At 42.9% G+C, this 18824-nt stretch overlaps 1 pseudogene; it reads right to left on the bottom strand.

Annotated features, from left to right (window-relative positions):
* Nucleotides 1–17610: 17610 nt before the first annotated feature.
* On the bottom strand, nt 17611–17918 carry LOC143660919 (peptidyl-prolyl cis-trans isomerase A pseudogene; annotated as a pseudogene).
* Between the last annotated feature and the right edge of the window lie 906 nt (nt 17919–18824).

Genomic DNA, 18824 nt, shown 5'->3' with positions numbered 1-18824 from the left:
AGCATAGTGTCTTTAAAATTTATTTTTATTTTTTTTTTAATTAGGTGTCTCTGTAGTTTTGCCCTTTCCAGAATGTCATATAGTGGGGATCACATAGTGCCTTTTCTTATTTGTATTTTAAAAGCAGTCTTTGACTTTTGGGGGGGAAGAAAGAATTGTAGGGGAATTGCAGAATGAAAGCAAAGAGACTTTTTGTAAAGCAATTACAGAAGTCCAGGCACAAAGCGAAGGGGGGTTAGAATAGGCTGGTAGCTATGGAGCTGAAGAGAAGCTAATTCAAATAGGTTTGGATATGGAATCAATTAGACATAGTTAAAACACAATTATTTAAGAATATAGACTCTGTATCTAAATACCCTGGATTCAAATCCTTGTTCAGTCACATACTAGCCATGTGAACTTTAGCAAATTACATAACTTTTCTGTGCTTCAGTGTCTTCATCTGAAAAGTGCACTCATAACTGCACATATCTCATGGGGTTTTGTGAACATTTGATGAAATAATAAAAACAACAGTACCTGGCACATAATAACATACTTAAATGGTATTTATGTATCAATGGTATGTATGTTTATGTAAATGATCATTATTATTGTATTTATTGATAAAGGATTGGGCATGAGATATGAGGAAAAATGAGAAATCAAAGATGGTTTCAAGATCTTTGGCCTGAGCAATAGAGAATGATGGAATGGAGGAAACTGTAAGAAGCTTCAGCACCAGCTTTCCTAATTGCACAAAAATTAGAAAAGCGTTGCACAGTGCATATGTTATATGGTATGGAAAAGGTGAGCTTTACAGATAGGCTAATCCAGCTTTGGTAGTGACTAACTATGAAACTTCAGTTGAGTAGCTGGATCTCTCTGAACTCCAGTTCCCTCATCTGAAAATAAACAGGGTTATCAGTATCCAACCTGCAGGGTAGAATGCGGTAATGCATGGAGGAGGCATCAGCACATAGTAGGCCATCAGGAAAAGCAAGGATCTCTTCCCATGGAGGAGGCATCAGAACATAGTAGGCCATCAGGAAAAGCAAGGATCTCTTCCCTCCGGAAAACAGAGGAATAGGGCAGCAGAAGTCTTTCAACTCTTGTTTTAAAGACTCTGATATAAACTCTGGCTCCTTTATACTCACTTATCCAGGGAATAATTCCCCTGTGCTTTTGGCACCTACTTAACACATCCTGTGAAACCTTCAGAGACTGTCACCAGGAAGCTGCTAAGTAGGAAAAGCCTTAGCTTCCACTGCCCATTCAGCTGGGTGGGATTCTAGCTACTACTGATGGAAAGCAGAAGTAACTGACTCTGTCACCTGGGATGACGTGAAGGAGAGCTCCACTCTTGAATCACTCTGAGACGTGACGAGCAGTGCTACCTAGGGCCCTTTCAGACATGTGCACACCCACACACCAACACTCTAGGAAATAGAAACAAAGCACCTAGATCCAAAGAATCAATAGTTCATTCATTTTCTCTCTGCTGACCTCTTTTAGTAGTTCCTAAATCTTGCAAAAAAGTTAATTTCTCTCTAATCATTTTAGTATCAAATAGTTCTCACACAACATAAGAACTAGAAAGGACCTTGGATTTATTGCCTAGTTAATTCCTACCCCTCCTTCAAGATCTCAGCTTCCTGAGATCAGTTCCTCAGGGAAGACCTGCCCTGACCTCATAAACTAGTTTAGGACTTCTCGTTATATGTTCTCGTGGTCCCTTGTAATGTGTCTTCTTACTACTTCTAATAGTTCAAAATTATTACTTAGATTAAGGTCTGTTCCTACCAAACTGTAAGCTTTGTGAGGACAGAGATGATATCAGTTTTGCTCACACTATTACTAGTGACTCACATGGACACTCGGTTAAAGCTACTTTGCACCCACTACTCAGCACTATTTACCAGGTTCTGTGCAAGATGCTAGGTATAGGGTGGTTAACTGGATATGATCTGTGTCTTTAAAGGGTTTACAGGCAGTGCAACTGTTAAAACTTTCACCAGTGATGAACTAGGATGGGATATTAATGAAAGGGAATGCACTGGCATATACTCTCAGACATTTGAAAGGTTTTGAGAAACAGTAATTATAAGGACTTTGGAATCAGATAGTTGTCACTGGGGGTTACTAATGCATTGGCAAAAGAATAAAAGGTTGAAGGTGATCAATCACCAAATGCATCTATAGCCAATAACTTAGGTAGTCATACATTGGGGAAGGGGAGAAAATAAGACATTTTAAGGACTATAGACACAGGGTCAAAGTTGGTATTGATACATTGGCACCCAAAGCATCATCATGACCTCCCTTTAGAGTGATAGAGTAGATGAAAATAAGGTCTTAATACAAGTTAGACTCACAGTGGATCCTCTGGAGATATTACCAATCCAGTAGTTATCTCCTCAGTCCATGAGTGTAGTTGGAATGAACATATCTGACGGTTGGCAGGACCTCCACATTAGGTCCTTGGCTTATGAGGTAGGAGCTATCAAAGTGGGTAAGGTCAATCTCTGAAACTGAACTGCCTCCACCCCCACCACAATAGAAAATCAGAAACAATATCATGTCCATGGAGAATTGCAGAAATTAATCCAGCCTTCCAAGTTCTAGAAGATGTATGCATGGTTGTCTCATCATATCTTCATTGACTTCACCTGTCTGTCTCCCACAAAAACCAGACAGGATCTGGAGAATGACAATGGACTACAGCAAATTCCATAGCTCCTATTTGCATCTGCTGTACCAGATGTACTTTATTTGCTAGAAGAGATTATCTTAATTTCAGGTTCATAGTATTCAGTCATTATTCTGGCAAATGAGTTTTTTCCATCCCTATGAAAGCAGAAGACCAGAAGCAGTTATATTGAGTTCATGCGGGACAGACAACAGTATTCATTAACAGTTTGCTCTGACTATGTTAATTATCCTGCCATCTATCATAACACAATCCAAGGAAGCTGGACTATCTAAATATTCTGAAGAAATCACAATGATCCATCATATTGATGCCACCATGAAAATCAGGCCGGATGAACAAGAGTTGGCAATTATGTTGGCAGTCTAGGTAAGACACCTAGGCTCTGAAGAGTGATAAATTCTATGAAGAGTCAGGGCCCTGCCACATCAGAGAACTTTTTAGTGGTCTAGTAATCTAGGGCATGTCAGTACTTTCTATCCAAATTAAAGAACAAATTATTGTTCCCTGCACTTTCCACAGGCTTCCTCAGGTTCTCAAGGCAGTATATCCCACAGTTGGTTATAGTGCCCCAAACCATACACAATATGACGCAAAAGGCAACCAAGTTTGAATGAGGCCTAGAGAAGGAAAGGGCTTGGCAGGAAATCCAGGCCATAGTGCGAGTAGCTCTGCCATTTGGGCCATATGAACCAGCAGACCCTATGGTATTAGAGGTGTCTGTGGTGAGAAGGATGCTATGTAAACTTATGGCCAGCCCCAGCAGAAAAATTATAATGCAAACCCTCAGATTTCAAGAGCAAAATGGTCATGCCTTCTGCAGCAGAGAAGTATACACCACTCATAAATCATCTCCTGGCTTGCTACATGCCCCTGATAGAGACACTGTGCCTCCTGATGGAACATCACAACTTCCCGTCATGAGTTCAGCACTGTCAGATAGCAAGTCCTAAGTCAGATTCATCCAATGAAAGTGCTACATCTGGGATTAGGTAGAACAGGACTAGAGGATAGAGGTAAGCTGCACAAACAAGAGGCCCAATCCCCTATGTTATCCATTGCTGCTGTAATGGCACTTTTCCCACAGATCACAACTTTGGCTACATGGGAGCTGGGGAGTTTCCTTATGACCACCTAACAGAAGAGGAAAAAGGCAAAGCTTGGTTCATGGATGGGTCATTTTGGTGTGAAGGTACACACCAAAAATGGGCTGCTGCTAATAAATAATGTCTCTTATACATGGTCTTGAAAGGCAATGGGAAAAGGTAGTGGAAAATCCTTATAATGGACAGATTTTAGGCAGTACACTATCACCCACTTTGTGTGGAAAGAAAAAATGGCCCAAAATAAGAGTATCTATATGGATTAATAGGAAATCATCAATCTTATCACTGATTGGTCAGAGACCTGGGAGGAGAATGATTGAAAGATTGGTGTTCTAGTTTGCTAGCTGCCAGAATGCAATATACCAGAACTAGAATGGCTTTTTAAAAGGGGGACTTTATTAACTTGCAGGTTTACAGTTCTAAAGCTGTGAAAATGTCCATATTAAAGCAAGGTTATAGAAATGTCCAATCTAAGGCATCCAGGGAAAGATACCTTGGTTCAAGAAGGCCGATGACGTTCAGGGTTTCTTTCTCAACTGGAAAGGAACATGGCGAACATTGTGACATCTGCTAGCTTTCTCTTCAGGCTTCTTCTTTCATGAAGCTCCCCCAGGGGCATTTTCCTTCATCTCCAGAGGTCTCTGGCTGCGTGGGCTCTCGTGGTTCTCATGGCTGTCTCATGGCTCTCTTGTCGTTCTGAAGCTTTCTCCAAAATGAGTTTTCTTTTAAAGGATTCCAGTAAATTAATCAAGACCCACCTAGAATGGGTGGAGTTGCATCTCCCTCTAATCAAAGATGAGTCACATCTCTATGGAGATAATCTAATCAAGCTTCCACTCAGCAATATTGAGTGAGGATTAAAGGGCACGGCTTTTCTGGGGTACACCACAAATTCAAACCAGCACAATTGGGGGCAAGGAAGTCTGGGGAAGAAGCATGTGGATGGACCTATGGGAGAAGCCGCAAAGTGAGAAGATCTTTGTACTACGTACAAATGCCCTGCAGAGTGCCTGCACCATGGAAAAGCATTTACGAATCGAGTAGACAGAATGACTCAGTTAGTTCACCCACCTAGTTCTGTAAAAATGAGTACACAAATAGAGTAGCCAACTGTAAGGATGGAGGCTACACATGGGTCCAATTGCACAGCATCCCATTAATCAAGGCATATACAGCTATGCTGCTGCTAAATGTTCAACCTGCCAGCAACAGAAATTAATCTTCAGCCTTCAATATTGAACCATCATTCAAGAAAGCCAAGTTGCTATCTCTGGAACCCTTTCAGGCTATCCTGTTGACTAGAATTGAAACACATTCTTGGTATGGATTTTTCTTTCTTGCCCATAGATTCTTGGCCAGCACCAATATCCAAGGACTTAAAGTGTTTAATCCAGCAACATAAGTTGCCACATTATCCCAGACCAAGAGAGCACGTTTTTACATCAAAGGAGGTACAACAGTGAACATGTAACCATTGATTCCATCATGTGGCCCTGCCACATGTCCCTCCACCCAGAAACTGCCAATCTGATGGTATGAAGGAACAGCTTTTTGAAGGCTCAGATGAGGTTCTGGCATGGAGATAATACCCTGTAGACCACCATCACCCAGCATGCAGTACACGTTCTAAATCAATGGTGCTGTGTCCCCCATAGGTTAAAAATCACGAGATCACTAACCAAGGAGTGGAAGCAGGAGGGCCCTCTTTAACCATCATTTTCAGTGACCTACTTGGCAGAATTTTTGCTTCCTGCCCCCCAAACTCTATGTTCTGCAGTGTTAGTGATCCTCATTCCCAGAAATGATGCTTCTCAGCAACAGTCCTATTAAACTTGAGGTTATAAGTAGCTCCCAGTCACTTTAAGCTTCTGTGACAAGAAAACACAGGCAATAAAAGAAGTCACCATCCTAGCAGAGGAAAACGACCCTGATTAGGAGGAAGAAAGGCTGTTGTTATATAATGGGGTATGGAAGAAAACTCTTGGCACCCAGATGATCTCAGGTAACCTACTGGGGTGTCTCTGAGCATTTCCCTACCCAATTTTAATAGTAAATCGACAATCCCGGAAGTCACAGCCAGAGAAGGGCACAGTGACCAAGAGTTCAAACCTCTCTTAGCTGATCACACCACTAAACTAAGTCACTTAGACCAGAAGAGGTAGTAGTCTATGGTGAAAGGAATCTAGAATGGGAAGTAGCGGAGCTGGCTGATAATATCAAAGACCTGCTGCAGCACTGGGGGCCATAGTTCACTGATCTTCCTCTTAAAGTTTCCCCAGGAAGAGAGAGAGCAGCCAGCATCCTAGTGCACTATTCCCAGATGGAGTGATCTTATTACATGAAATAAGTAGATTCAAACAGCACAAGAGAGTATTGCCAGCTGACAATTCTTCACTAAGTCCCTCCTCAGGAGCTACCAAAGGGAGGAGCTCACATCCAGACACAATCAATGCAGGGGGAAAATGACCCTTCCTTCTTGCTTCAGTTTGGGACATCTTTGAAAGGTCGTCGCAGTTCCAGAGCACTTGAGAGATTAGTTGAGGCCTCTGTGGCAACTACATTGCCGTACAACATCTCCCTTTTCCAATCCAACTTCCCTTACCTTTTATAGGTATTGTTCCAAGAGCATTTCTTAAGAAGCTACTTGCACGCAGATCTCCATCCCAGAATTGGCATCACTAACATGTACTGCGTACTTTTTAGGTTCTAGACTTTTGGTCTCCAAAACAGCAGTTACTAGCTTTGTTTCACCACTGAGCACTTGAGATGGGATTAGTCCCAACAGAGATGTGCTGTAAATGTAAAATTCACACTATAGTTTGCAGACTTTGCATTAAAAACTATAAAATATCCTATTAATAATTTTATATCAATTACATGTTGAAATGATAATATTTCAGATATTTGGAGTTAATAAAATATGTTATTAAACAATAATTTCATTCACTTGTTTTTAATGTGACTAGTTGAAAATTTAGAAGTCCATATGGGGCTTACATTATATTTCTATTGGATTTTGCTGTTACAGAACTGAGTAATAACAATGCTGAAAAAAAGCACTATTCATATTCCTATCTTACCAATAAGAACACTTACTGAGGTTCAAAAAGGTTAACTAAATCCTCAAGTTTACACATCCCAGATGTGGTAGGACTATGATCTGAAGAGAACAGCCACCTTCATAGGCACAGGGCCTGTACAATCTCAGGGGTCCCATGCTCAGGAGGACACCAGGCTTGGTTTAATGCTCTGCTGTCACCATCTTGAAATTCTTAATTTTATCTTTGAACTTGGGTTTTTTAAGTGAAGTCTGATGGACAATTGAGCATGCATGTGAGCAGAGACATTCACAATAGGTGCATCTGTCAATCCTTGCCACTCCATTCACTACAGTATTTGGGGTGCTCAGGGGCACAGAATTTTGGTGGGGCTACAGTGTATGGGAGTTCAATGAAACTCAGAGTGAGAATAAGACAAGCATGTTCCACGTACAACTGAGTAAGCAGGAGGGTGTTGACAGCCCTGTTAGGTCACGTTTTCACTTGAACCCAAACTTGCTTTGAATGCAGAAAGAAGGCAATGGCATTCTAAGAAACAGGAACAACCAAGGACTCTTATCTACCAAATCCTTTCTTAGTTTTTTGACTTCTCCATGTTAGCCAACCACTTATATTGAAAATGAAAACACAGAAGGAAAAGGAAAGATAGGGCAATCCCCAGTTCTCTTTCCATTTAGTTCTTCTATACTCATAATAAGACAGAGGTAGAGAGTGCTGCTAGAATGTTAGCATATCAAAAAGTAATGTGCAATCTTTCCTCTGTTATGGTAAGAATGAAATGCACGGACAAGCCACAAAATACAAACTATGATTTTGATGATTTCACATGAGTTAAATGCATTTATGTTTGCATTTAAAACTGGCTTTACACTACATAAAACTGATTGGGGAAAAGGGTATGCTAATAATTTAAAATTTTAATATTTCTTTATGAAGAATGAAATTAAATAGCAAAAAGAAAGCACCGCAATAAGTCAAGAGAAAGATCACAAAAGAAAATGAGAAGTTTTATATTATACTACCTATACTGGCCTTTTTTTTCCTGCTTTTTATATATGAAGACCTGTGTTTTATCTTGCACTGGGCCTCACACATGTAGCCAGCCCTGGCAAGAAAGTTCTAGAGCTGGCACTATTAGGTACTATGCTATACTGCCTCCCCGCCTCAGGGCCCATTCTTATAACCATTGTATGGACATTGGTAAGCAGGGCTGTGTCTGCTTCTGGACCCTGTTATAATGTGTTCTGTCTCTGCCACAAACTCTTCCGGACATGTGACCTTGAGCTTCAATTTCAAGCTGCAGTTTAGTGTGGCAACAAGGAGCCCCTCTTAACAATGACTAAGATAATTAAATGTACATCTTGAGTACATTTATACTCATGTAAAGAATTGTGATTTTTATCACACATATCCTCCCAATGAAGGGCATGACTGTTATCTCAGCTTGGGTTGAGCCAGCTCTCCAAAGCAGCCAGCGGCAAGGCTGAGGATTTATTTAACAGTAAAGATCAGCTGCTCTCTACTTGAAACCTCTCATGGAGATTGCATCCCCTCCAGAGAGCTGTGTGGAGGAAAAGTTGATTCCTGTCACTTCCAAATAACAGGGCTGGGCACGTTCTTGAGAGGAGCAACAAGTTACCAGATATTCAGCAATGAATTGAGTGCCACTGAGTCAAAATTCCCTGTTGAAAAACCCAAGTGAACCCATGATGAGCATCCAGCCAAACTCACCAGTTGAAAAGTTCATGTGGACTTCAGGGTTTTGTTGCAAAACATGTAATCAGGCCAGGTTTCAGGTTCCATAACAAAAGTTCTTCCCAGCCTGGTGAGTGCAAGCCAGCTTGACATTTGTAAGTATATTTCCATGGAAAAAGAAGGCACTGCTTAATTGCATTAGGAGAATTGTACCACATTTCATAGGAGAACATTGACATGCTTTGACAAGCCTGATGCAAACGTACTCCTCTCCATGAAAACAGCCAACCAAGCTGTGTCCATTTCTTTGGGGTCATGGCCATTACCGTGGAGATAATATGCAAAGAAGAACCAGACTTTTTCTCCCCCGTAGAGAAAACCAAGTTAGTTCTCTCATAGTAATTATCAGGGCAACCACCACCCAGAGTGCTACTGCCAAACCATCCTACTTCCTTTTAGTAACTAGGATTGTAATTCTGTTCAGCACAACGCCGTTTATGGTTTGGGAGTTCCCAAGAGTGAAGAGGTTACTAAGTGAGAAGAAAATCTAAGGTTGTAGAGAAAGAGAAAATATGTAGACATAACATGTATTGCTGATTCAGTGTTGTTTATCAACCTGAAAAATAGAGAAGAAATGTGTAATAAAATCCTTCAAAGACAGTCTTTCAAAGTACATACTACTCTGGGGAAAGTGTTTTAGGAAGGAAGTTGAAAATGATGGATGTTATAAACCGGAAAATTGTATAAATGGACATTTCCTAAAAGGGGAGTGTCGAACTGTGCTTCATGAAAGCTAAGAACCATATTTCTCTAACAGAGATAATATTTTGCAAATATTACACTTCTAACTTTTCAGTTTCCTCTTAAATCACCCTCCCCTGCTGTCTTCCACCTCCAAGGCTGAAGCCCAGGCTGACGGCCCCAGGGAGGCTGTCGAGAACAAAGAGGACATTGATCAGTTTGAATCTCAAAGCTGACTTTCTTGACCTCTTAAGCAAGAAAATAGTCTTCAAAGCCTGGCATTGTTGAGAAGGAAAGGGATTTTCTAAATTCCTTTAGCTCCCATTAGTATATCAAGGGCCATACCTGGTGGAATAGAGCATAGAGATTTACTATACTCCATCAGGAAAGGATGTAGAGCAGTGGAAAGTTAGCTGCTCTCTGCCTGAGGAATTGGAGGAAGGCAAAGGTGGAAGGGGGCAGGGGAGACTGGGGGGAGCCAGGTGGGTCCTGAAGTCTCCTCTCAGGTCTGAAGTCCTAGAACAGGCGAGACCTGTTAGATGGAGGTGAAGGTCGAGAACATTGGGACACTAGTGATGGGCTTCTCTGGTCTCAGGGAGCAGTCCTTTGAACGGTCAGAGCCCACAAGGCTCAGGACAAGGGAACACAGTGAAAGCAGAAGGTGGCAAATCCCATGATTTCAAGGCAGTGCTCTAGGTCTCTAGTGTCCCACAGATGGCACACAGGAATCCAGAGCACGGGGATGTCAAGTTGCTAAAAAGCCTAATGGAATGGATGGACACTGTGATTAGGATGAAGAGGCCATAGCAGGGCCTGAGACCAGAAAAATGGCTACAAGTGGGTGCCGGCACCAAAGGCCAGGTGGGCAGCCATCCCCAGCTCAGGGAGCAGGCCTGACAAGTCATTTGCAGCAGAGACCAGCAGGGCTCCAGAGGGTCCCGTATGGTCCCCTGTCTTCTCCACCCCCCAACAAACATGAAAGCCCCCTTAAATACAAAGAAACCACTCTGAGATGGGGAATGAAGAGGACAAAACATCTAAAAGGGAAAACTGAAACCAGCTCTGGTTAGGAATTGAACTTTTAATTAATAAAATATTTAACTTAAAATGAGAACATTTAAATATATAAATTTGAATATATATACTGGCAAGCAAGGGGTGAATAGTGAAGATCAGATCAGCTTTAGGAAATAAAGAAAATACTTGATGTTTCATGTCTGAATGTAGTGTGAGTGAATTTGAGACACTGCTACATCTTTATTCCTCACTGCTCCTTACCATTCTATTGAGTGTGCACATGTCATCTTCTTTTAAGTCAAAGCAAATTTGGTGTTGGAAAGTGTCCTCCGGGAAGCCTAGGGGCACAAGAAACTTTCTTTAATGTCCCAAAAAGGCAATAGCAATTTGAAGTTGGTGAGATATTCTCTTGAGAAGTCCTCAGTGCTTGCATTACTTGAATTAAAATCAAAGCTGCTGACAGACTTGCTGAGTCCCACTGTGCTTCGTGTAAGAGTGGAGGGCAGCATTCTTTGGGGGACAGGGATGTGTTGCTAACTGTTGGGAAGCAGTGGGAAACATGGTACAAAAAAACCACAAAGACCTGTCTCCCTTATAAATCTCAATTGAACCCGTGATTGTTGATTGAAGCAAAGCAGGCAAACTCTGATTTTCACACACACAAAAAAGATTAAAATTTGTGAGGATTGCTAGCAAGCAAGAGCTGGTGAGCAGGGATCCATTCATATCATCTTCTAAGCCCTTTGGAGCTGTGCAGTGCATTGTAGCTACGTGCTCAGGTGTAACCGGGGCATAGCTCCAAGGACCCTTTCAAGGAGGTCTAAAAGCTAACCAGCAGGAAGAAAGCCAAGTCTAGGGGACAGAGTCAAGAATCAAATGGCACATGTTGGATCTGTCTCCAAGGTGATTAGCTACTGGTGAAGGCCTACTTCATTGTCATTGGCTGTTTTTATTAGGCGCTCCATATTTAGAAGCTGCTCGACCCTGCTTCTGCCAGCCCTCATTGATTTTCAGCAACTTTGCTGAAAATCATGCCAAGTATAAGGAGAAGCCTGACTTCTTGTGAAATACACAGAGTATCAGAAAGTTTTACCTAAAGGTTATCTGGAAGCTTGAGCATTGAGGATTAAAGCACGACCTGGTCCATTTTATTGCTGAATATCAGATGTTCAACACCACAGAAACATTTGGAACAAAGCTTCACCCACCTTTCACCAGTGTACCACTAAATTGCAATTAGTGTGTAAAATTTCTTTGTGTTAAGACAGAGGAAACGTTCTGTTCAGGCGAAGTCTGTCAGCTGGAAGCCAGCAGAGTCAGTCACGTGAGAGTGTGGTGTGGGTTCCAGCAGCCTGCGAGAGCGTGGAAGACGTGAGGCGTAACAGGAAGCCAGTGCCTGGAGGCAGACAGGTGTCTGCTGGAACGTGAGAGAACCTTCCTTCGCAGTGCATAACAGTGTGAGACCAAGGTGGTTAACAATTCTATTCAAAGTGGAAGGGCAGGGAAGTAAACAGTGAAGTAACAGTGGCCATAACTTAATCCCATCAGGTGTGCCTATCCACAATTTTCAGATTCAAAGAGCAGGGGTTGCAAAATAAGAGGGAACCACCAGTCTAGTAAACTGCATTCTTGTTGAAGGAAGTCACGCATTTCACATACGTTATTATTATAGGCTGACATCCATTAATTCATCAACTCCCATCTTTGAGCTGGAAGGGTACCAGGAATCTTCTAATCCAACCATTCATCCTTCCATGTACATTGACTGTACTACCATGCACTGTGCTAAAATAAGACGTAATCCCTATCTCCCATGTGCTCTCTTGGGAGAATATTGGACCTGTCATGGAATCATAAATTCTCTGATTGAAAGGGACTAAACAATTCCCCACACTCAACCCCCCACATTTAATAAAAGCACTCCAACCATAACATTCCCATCAAATGGTCCTTCAGTGCTTACTACTCAAACACGTCAATGACCAGGAACTCACTACCTCCTAAGGCAGCTAATTTCACCCTTGAAATTATGGTTCTAAATTACCAATTACTCTTGGGAAGTTCTTATCCTTTGTTTTTGGTTTGCTATCTATTAGCTAACCTCCCTAACACTGGACATTAATTATAGTTTCTAACAATTCTCTGCAAAATATCATATACGTATATAAACGCACACACTCAAGCACAGAATCAGCTGAACAGTTCTCCAAATAATAGAATTAATTAGGAGTTGACTACACTTTTGTTGTGTACAAACAAACACAAAAACACACGTGTACACATTATTACTCTTGTTCTTTTGTCATCAAGAATGATTTATTTATTCAACCATTGGCTAATCTTTTCTTTGGAAATTATTAACGACCAAAGACTATTTTTTTTTTTAAAAAAAAAGCTCACCAAATTTGCTTCCCGGTGCCTGTCCATGTTTAAAAAAAAAAAAAGCTCACCAACTAGCCTTGGGGCAGAAAAAAATGAGTGCCATGTATCACTTTGCCAGAATAAATAAACCTTGATGAGGTGAGCACCCATCAATTACTGAAGTATGTCAATAATGGGGACGTGAGCATGGACATCGTTCATTCATTGACTGGATATTGGTGGACATTAACCAGTTCCTAGACGGTAGCTCAGCAAGTACCCACATAACCTATGTGTTATGCTTCTGGCAACATGCAGACTTTCTCTCCAAGAGTTTTACTGTGGAACAAATGGCTAAAGGCTCATTGGCATTTTTAAAAGATTAAATACTTTCTTTCCTCCCTATTTCCCTGTGGTATAACTTTTGGGGGAGCCCTTAGTCATGTCAATATTCCCTTTTGAGGATGACTATTACACTTAGCATACCTCATTTCCGAAATAGTGAGGGGTGGGTAGGGAGCATATGTTAGAGTTTAGGAAATGCAATGTTTACTTTGCTGAGCATCAGAGAAATGAAATGAAAGGAATTTTTTCAATCGAATCACTCCAAAGAGGAGTGAGTTTGGGTTTTTTCGGTGTGTTTGCATTCTGTAACTTGTCTCATTTCCTCCAGCTGTTCTCCCGGTCCCCCTGTTCTCACGAATGATGCTTCTACCTGGTAGCAGCTTCTCCTGGGCACATTTACTTCTTCAGCTTTGATGTCTGACGATGGGGCTGAGTTTGCTGTAGCCAAAAGGAAAACCATGGTCAACTCTACTCCAACGCTATCTAATTTGGTTTTCGTGAAGCTCCAATGCTGGTACATTCCTAAAACCAGTTGCATCAGGAGCAAGGCAGCCCATGAATTATGAACATAAATAATATTGGGGAAGATTGACCTTCACACAGACAGATAAATAAGTGATAACAGTGTAATAAATAAGAACATGCAGAGAAATAAGTGACAATCTCAAGAAAACTTTCCTTCTCTCCAAATCAACAACCTGAAATCTTGGAGAATTTTTTGGGGGAGGGGGGTATTTCTTTTGTAAGAGATTTGTCCCAAATTCCTCCATAAACCCGCAATTTACCCCAGTTGATGGTCCCTGGTGACCCCAAGACAGCGATGCCCGATAGAAAGGGCTTACACTCTCTGTGCGCAGTTTCTCTCCTTGCGGAAAAGCAGTCAGCTGGGCTGGGGCCTGGAGGCTTCCCTTTTCCCTAGAATAAGCTTTGCAAGACATTTGCTTAAATCCTGAGAGGAAATTATGAGGGGGTCAGAAGCTCTTCAGGTCACTATTTTTGCCAATTCATTGGCAGACCCTTCCCCAGCTTTGTTCAGCTAATTAATCCCCCCAGACACTGGCATTCACAACATGCAAATTATCACAGGAGGGAGCTTTTCTTTTCCTCTTCTAATTTTTTTTTAAACATACACTTGTATTATACTCTTCTGACATCAGCTTCCAGCCCCACTCAGGGGTTTCCAACAGCCTAATAACAAACAGATTAGAGGCCAGAAGAGCATGTATTCCTTGAGTCCTCTTCTCCGTCCAGCTGTGAGGCTGCGCAGCAATTACAGGGAAGGCGGCTAAGGCCGCGGCGCTAACTCTGATGTTAAAATGGAAACTCAGTGCAAAGTCCTCAGGGGGATTCAAGAACACTAACTTCACTGCCCATCAGAAATGGATAATATTCCCCCATTCTGTTCCTGCTGGTATCAGTTCCAAGTTGGAAAGCGGCCTCCTCTCCTAATTCAAGCTGGGGCCAGAGTGGAGCAAGCCTTCTTAGATATTATAAGCCAGTGTGAGCTCAAAAAAGAATTCACTGCTCAAGGCCAAATAGCTTCAAAGCTAATAATCCTCCAGAGTCAGCGTGAGGGTGCTACAACTGTCAATGTCAACTTATACCGTGCATGGTGAGAACGAAACTTCAATAATGACATCATGGAGGAGAGGGCAGAGGGCAGCCGCTGCAAAGGGAAGTGCCCAGGCCCTTCAGATCTTTGAAACCTGCGAGGATTTATCTGGACTAACATGTCTCCATGTAGTCATTGCAGTTTTAGGCTACTCTGATTAAGGATTTAGCGTATTCAAAGGGTTTCAGAGGCAGTAAGATGACACGTTTTCGAGAGCTCTATTGGATTCCATTATCTTCTCCTCTCTTCTTCTTCTACAGTCGCACTCCCTCCCAGCTGTCACCCCCTTCTCCCTTTCAGGTCCCCTCCCAGGTCTCCACATAAGCTCCTCATAAAAGAGGCTGGCTCAGCTTGGGGCTCCATCTTGGTCCCCACACCTCCACTCCACCTCCTTCAGTTCCTGCATGGGGTTTGATTGTCAGACAGGCTCGGCCATATTTATGCACGTTGAGTGTCAGCAGGCAGAGCCCAGCAGACTCGAGCAAAATCCTCCAGGATTCCCCAGAACCCCAAATAACTTCTTTAGCCAGTTCAGCAGTGGAAGGGAAAGAGGTTCTTGTTAGAGCACACCGGCAGATATATGCGGTCACAGTTGCAGTTCAAAAGAATAAACTTTGCAGAATCCTAGGAGGGAAGAGAGGGCAAGTAAAGCTCAGGCCAAGAGAGGAGGGTCAAAGAGGATTTTGTTTCCCCCAAGGGCCGTGAGGACAAGGCAATTCAAATTTGCAGTTGGTTGCAGTCCATAAATGAAGCTAAAAAGGCACGTCAAATAAGGTGAGCCTGTGTACCAGGCGCTGTGGTGGTTGCAGGGATGTCTGAGCTGAGGACAGTTCATCTGGGGAAGGAAACTGCAGCATAGAGGAACGTGTGGAAGGCGGCAGGTGGCACGTTATGCGCCCACTTCTGAAGGACGCTGTGGTCTGAGAGTGACGGCAATATCAGGCCAGCCTGGGGTGGCATTGGAGGCACTGGAGTGTGGTAAGAGCACAGTCTCCAAATGGACAGATCTGGATTCCAGTCTTCATCTGACCAGCTGTGCACCTTTGGCCAGGCCGTAACCTCTCTGAACCGCTGTCCTTAGCTGATAAACAGAGATAATGCCTCACAGGGTTGGGATTATGTGAAGATTAAATAAAATAATGCAGGTATTTCACACACTATAGTGTCTAGCCCCAGGTATGCACTCAATAAATGTTAGCTATTGCTATTATTGCTGTTGTCATTATCATCATCATTCAAATAGCAATCTTTATGTAAATCTGAAGAAGTTAAGAATAGTGGGACTTGTTAGAAGCATAAAAACACTAAAAAGAATAAAAACTTCTATGGAATGAAAAACAGGCCTGGCTTTCCTTGATAGTTTAATGTTAATCCATATCCAGACCGGATGTTCTAAGCGTGATCAGCAGGTATGTTTCTAGAGTGATGACGGAGTCCTGCTCAGGAATGACCACACAGATCTGGAACACATTACTGAATGAATATCTGCCTTGGACCTGACCCTAAGCTTTTATTTTTTTCTTGGTTTACTTTTGCTTTAAATCAACTCCATTGAAGGATAACACACATATTTCAGGTGCACAGTTTTGATGAGTTTTGGCAAATACACTCACCCGCCACGACATGTAATCAACAAAATGAACTTCACAGCACACCAAACAGTTACCTCTTAGGCCTCTCATCAACACCCACCCCCACCTGCGCCCAGGCAACCGCGGATCTGCTCTCTCTCACTATAGATTGGATTTGCCTGTTCTTGGTCGTCAACTAAATGGAATCAAGCAGCCTGTACTCTTTTGCGTCTGGCTTTTTTGGCCCAACAGAATGTTTTTAAGATTCATCCAAGTTTTTGCATGTATCAGCAATTAGCTCTGTTTTCAATTGCTGAGTAGTACGGCATTGTATGGATATACCACAATATTGTTTATCCATTCACCTATTGATGACGGTGTGGATAGTTTCTGTTTTGGAGTTATAACGAATAAAGCTGCTATGAACATTCACTTCATATGTTTTCACTTATCTTGGGTAAATGCAGAGAAGTGAAATTTCTTTAGTTTTGAAAGGAACCTCCAGCAGTTCTCAAGGGGGTGGTTCCATTCTACACCCATCAGCAGTGGGGCGGCACATCCTGGCCAAGGGCAGGTCGTCAGGCTGGGGGGGGGTGGTGGCTGCCCAACCAGGGAGGAGTTTCTTCTCACTGACCTTATTTGAAATTGCTGATGCCTGGCATTAATAACAAGCAGATTGAATCTTAGTGATTCTATTATTGTTTTTAAATTCTCTACCGACAATGCACCTCTTATTCCCTTCCCTGAACAGCCCCTGGGGACCCCTCTGCTGCCCACCAGTTAGCATGGTCGTTCTATTCATTTAGCTGCCCTAATATATGTGTGACTATCTTTTTGTGCTTTCAATGTGCCTTTCTCTGATGACTGATAATGTTGAGCTTATTGGCCATTTTCTACATCCTCTTTGGTGAAATGTCTCTTCAAATCTTTTGCCCATTTTTAATTGAGTTATTTGTTTTCTTATTATTGTGTTCTGAGAGTTATTTGTCTCTCCTGGATGTAATTCCTTTGTCAGGTACACATATAATGAATAAGTTCTCGTACTGTGTGACTCCCTATACTTCCCTTTCTGCACCATCTTGCTAATTCTTAACTTACCAACCTCAACGGACATCGAATTTCTGCTTCCACTCAGAAAACCTGTTGAAAAATCCAGGGGTCCACGGGGCCAAATGAGGGAGACACTCTGCTTTGTTCCTTTCTGTGGTGGGCCTTTTGTTTTTGTTTTTATTTCATAATTATAAACTTAACTTGGCAATCTGGCTAGACTTGGAAGGGAAGGATGACGTAGAGCCCAAAGAGCTGCAGTGAGAGCACAAAGTTGACAGGATACCAAGAGCAGACCAGGGGAGTGACGCTCTCTCAGAAGGAATGGTCTGATGTTAAGAGAAAACACAAGTCAAATTTATTAGGCTTATCCACAGCCAGCAATGATGATCTTCTTGCTGGTCTTGCCATTCCCGGACCCAAAGTGCTCCATGGCTTCCACCTATCCACGCCCTCTTTCACGTCGCCAAAGACCATGGGCTTGCCATCCACCCACTCAGCCTTAGCTGTGCAGATGAAAAACTGGGAACCATTTGTGTTGGATCCCACATTGGCCATGGACAAAATGCCAGGATCCGTATGCTTCAGGATGAAGTTTTCATCATCAAACTTCTCCCCGTAGATGGACTTGTCATCAGTGCCATTATGGTGTGTGAAGTCATCACCTTAGCACATAAACACAGGAATAATTCTGTGAAAGCAGGAACTTTTATAACCAAATCCTTTCTCCCCAGTGCTCGGAGCATGAACATTTTCTGCTGTCTTTGGAACCTTTTCTGCAAACAGCTCAAAGGAGACACCGCACAAGGGCTTGCATGGACGGCAATGTGGAAGAACATGGTGGGGCTGACCAAGGCTGTGGGTGGGGGACTGTGGTGCTGGGGAGCAGCATCAGCCCCTATGGAGGTTCCCATTTACAGACCCTGGTTTAAGTCAGGAAGCCCTGTCTCCCCAGCTGCATGCTGCCAGGAATACTTCCCACCCCTCTCAGCCCTCCCGCCCCCGCCCACTTTCCACAGTCACTTTTTGTGCCTCGGGTGGGCTTATCCAGTGTTTTCCTCATAAAAGTTCCACCTTTGCCGGTCAGTGCACCCTCCCCCCTCCCCATGTCACTGCAAAGGACCTGGTGCTGGACTTCAGGCATGCTGAGCACTTTCCATCATCGGCTTCTTTGCGTCGTGGTTCCGCACGCCTGTCCCCCGTGGTGGCTCATCCACTTCTTCATGTCCGTGCACAGACCCCGGAAACTGCGCTGGGTCCTTTTGAAGCCATCATGTCCTCCGACCCAAAGAGTCATAGAAAGTGGGTCAGAATGTTCCCAAGTAGCCTTAGAACCCAGAACTGGAGCCCTCTAACGTGAGGCTATGAAGAGGAAGGTGCTGGTTTACAGAGCGGAAACTCAGTGATGCCCTAAGGGGGGCATAGGAAGGAAAGGGGGTGAGTGCGGTGGGAAGGGTCAGAACCTAGTAAACTTGGCCCATGTGCCTCTGTAGGACAATATCAGTATCTAACTTGTGGGCAGATTGCGAGGAGTGAAAGTACTACTCCATACAAGGCACTTAGATAGTACCTGGCACGAAT

Source organism: Tamandua tetradactyla, chromosome 2 (assembly GCF_023851605.1).
Source record: "Tamandua tetradactyla isolate mTamTet1 chromosome 2, mTamTet1.pri, whole genome shotgun sequence".
Classification (NCBI taxonomy): Eukaryota; Metazoa; Chordata; class Mammalia; order Pilosa; family Myrmecophagidae; genus Tamandua; species Tamandua tetradactyla.
This window is presented reverse-complemented; position numbering and strand designations above follow the sequence as displayed.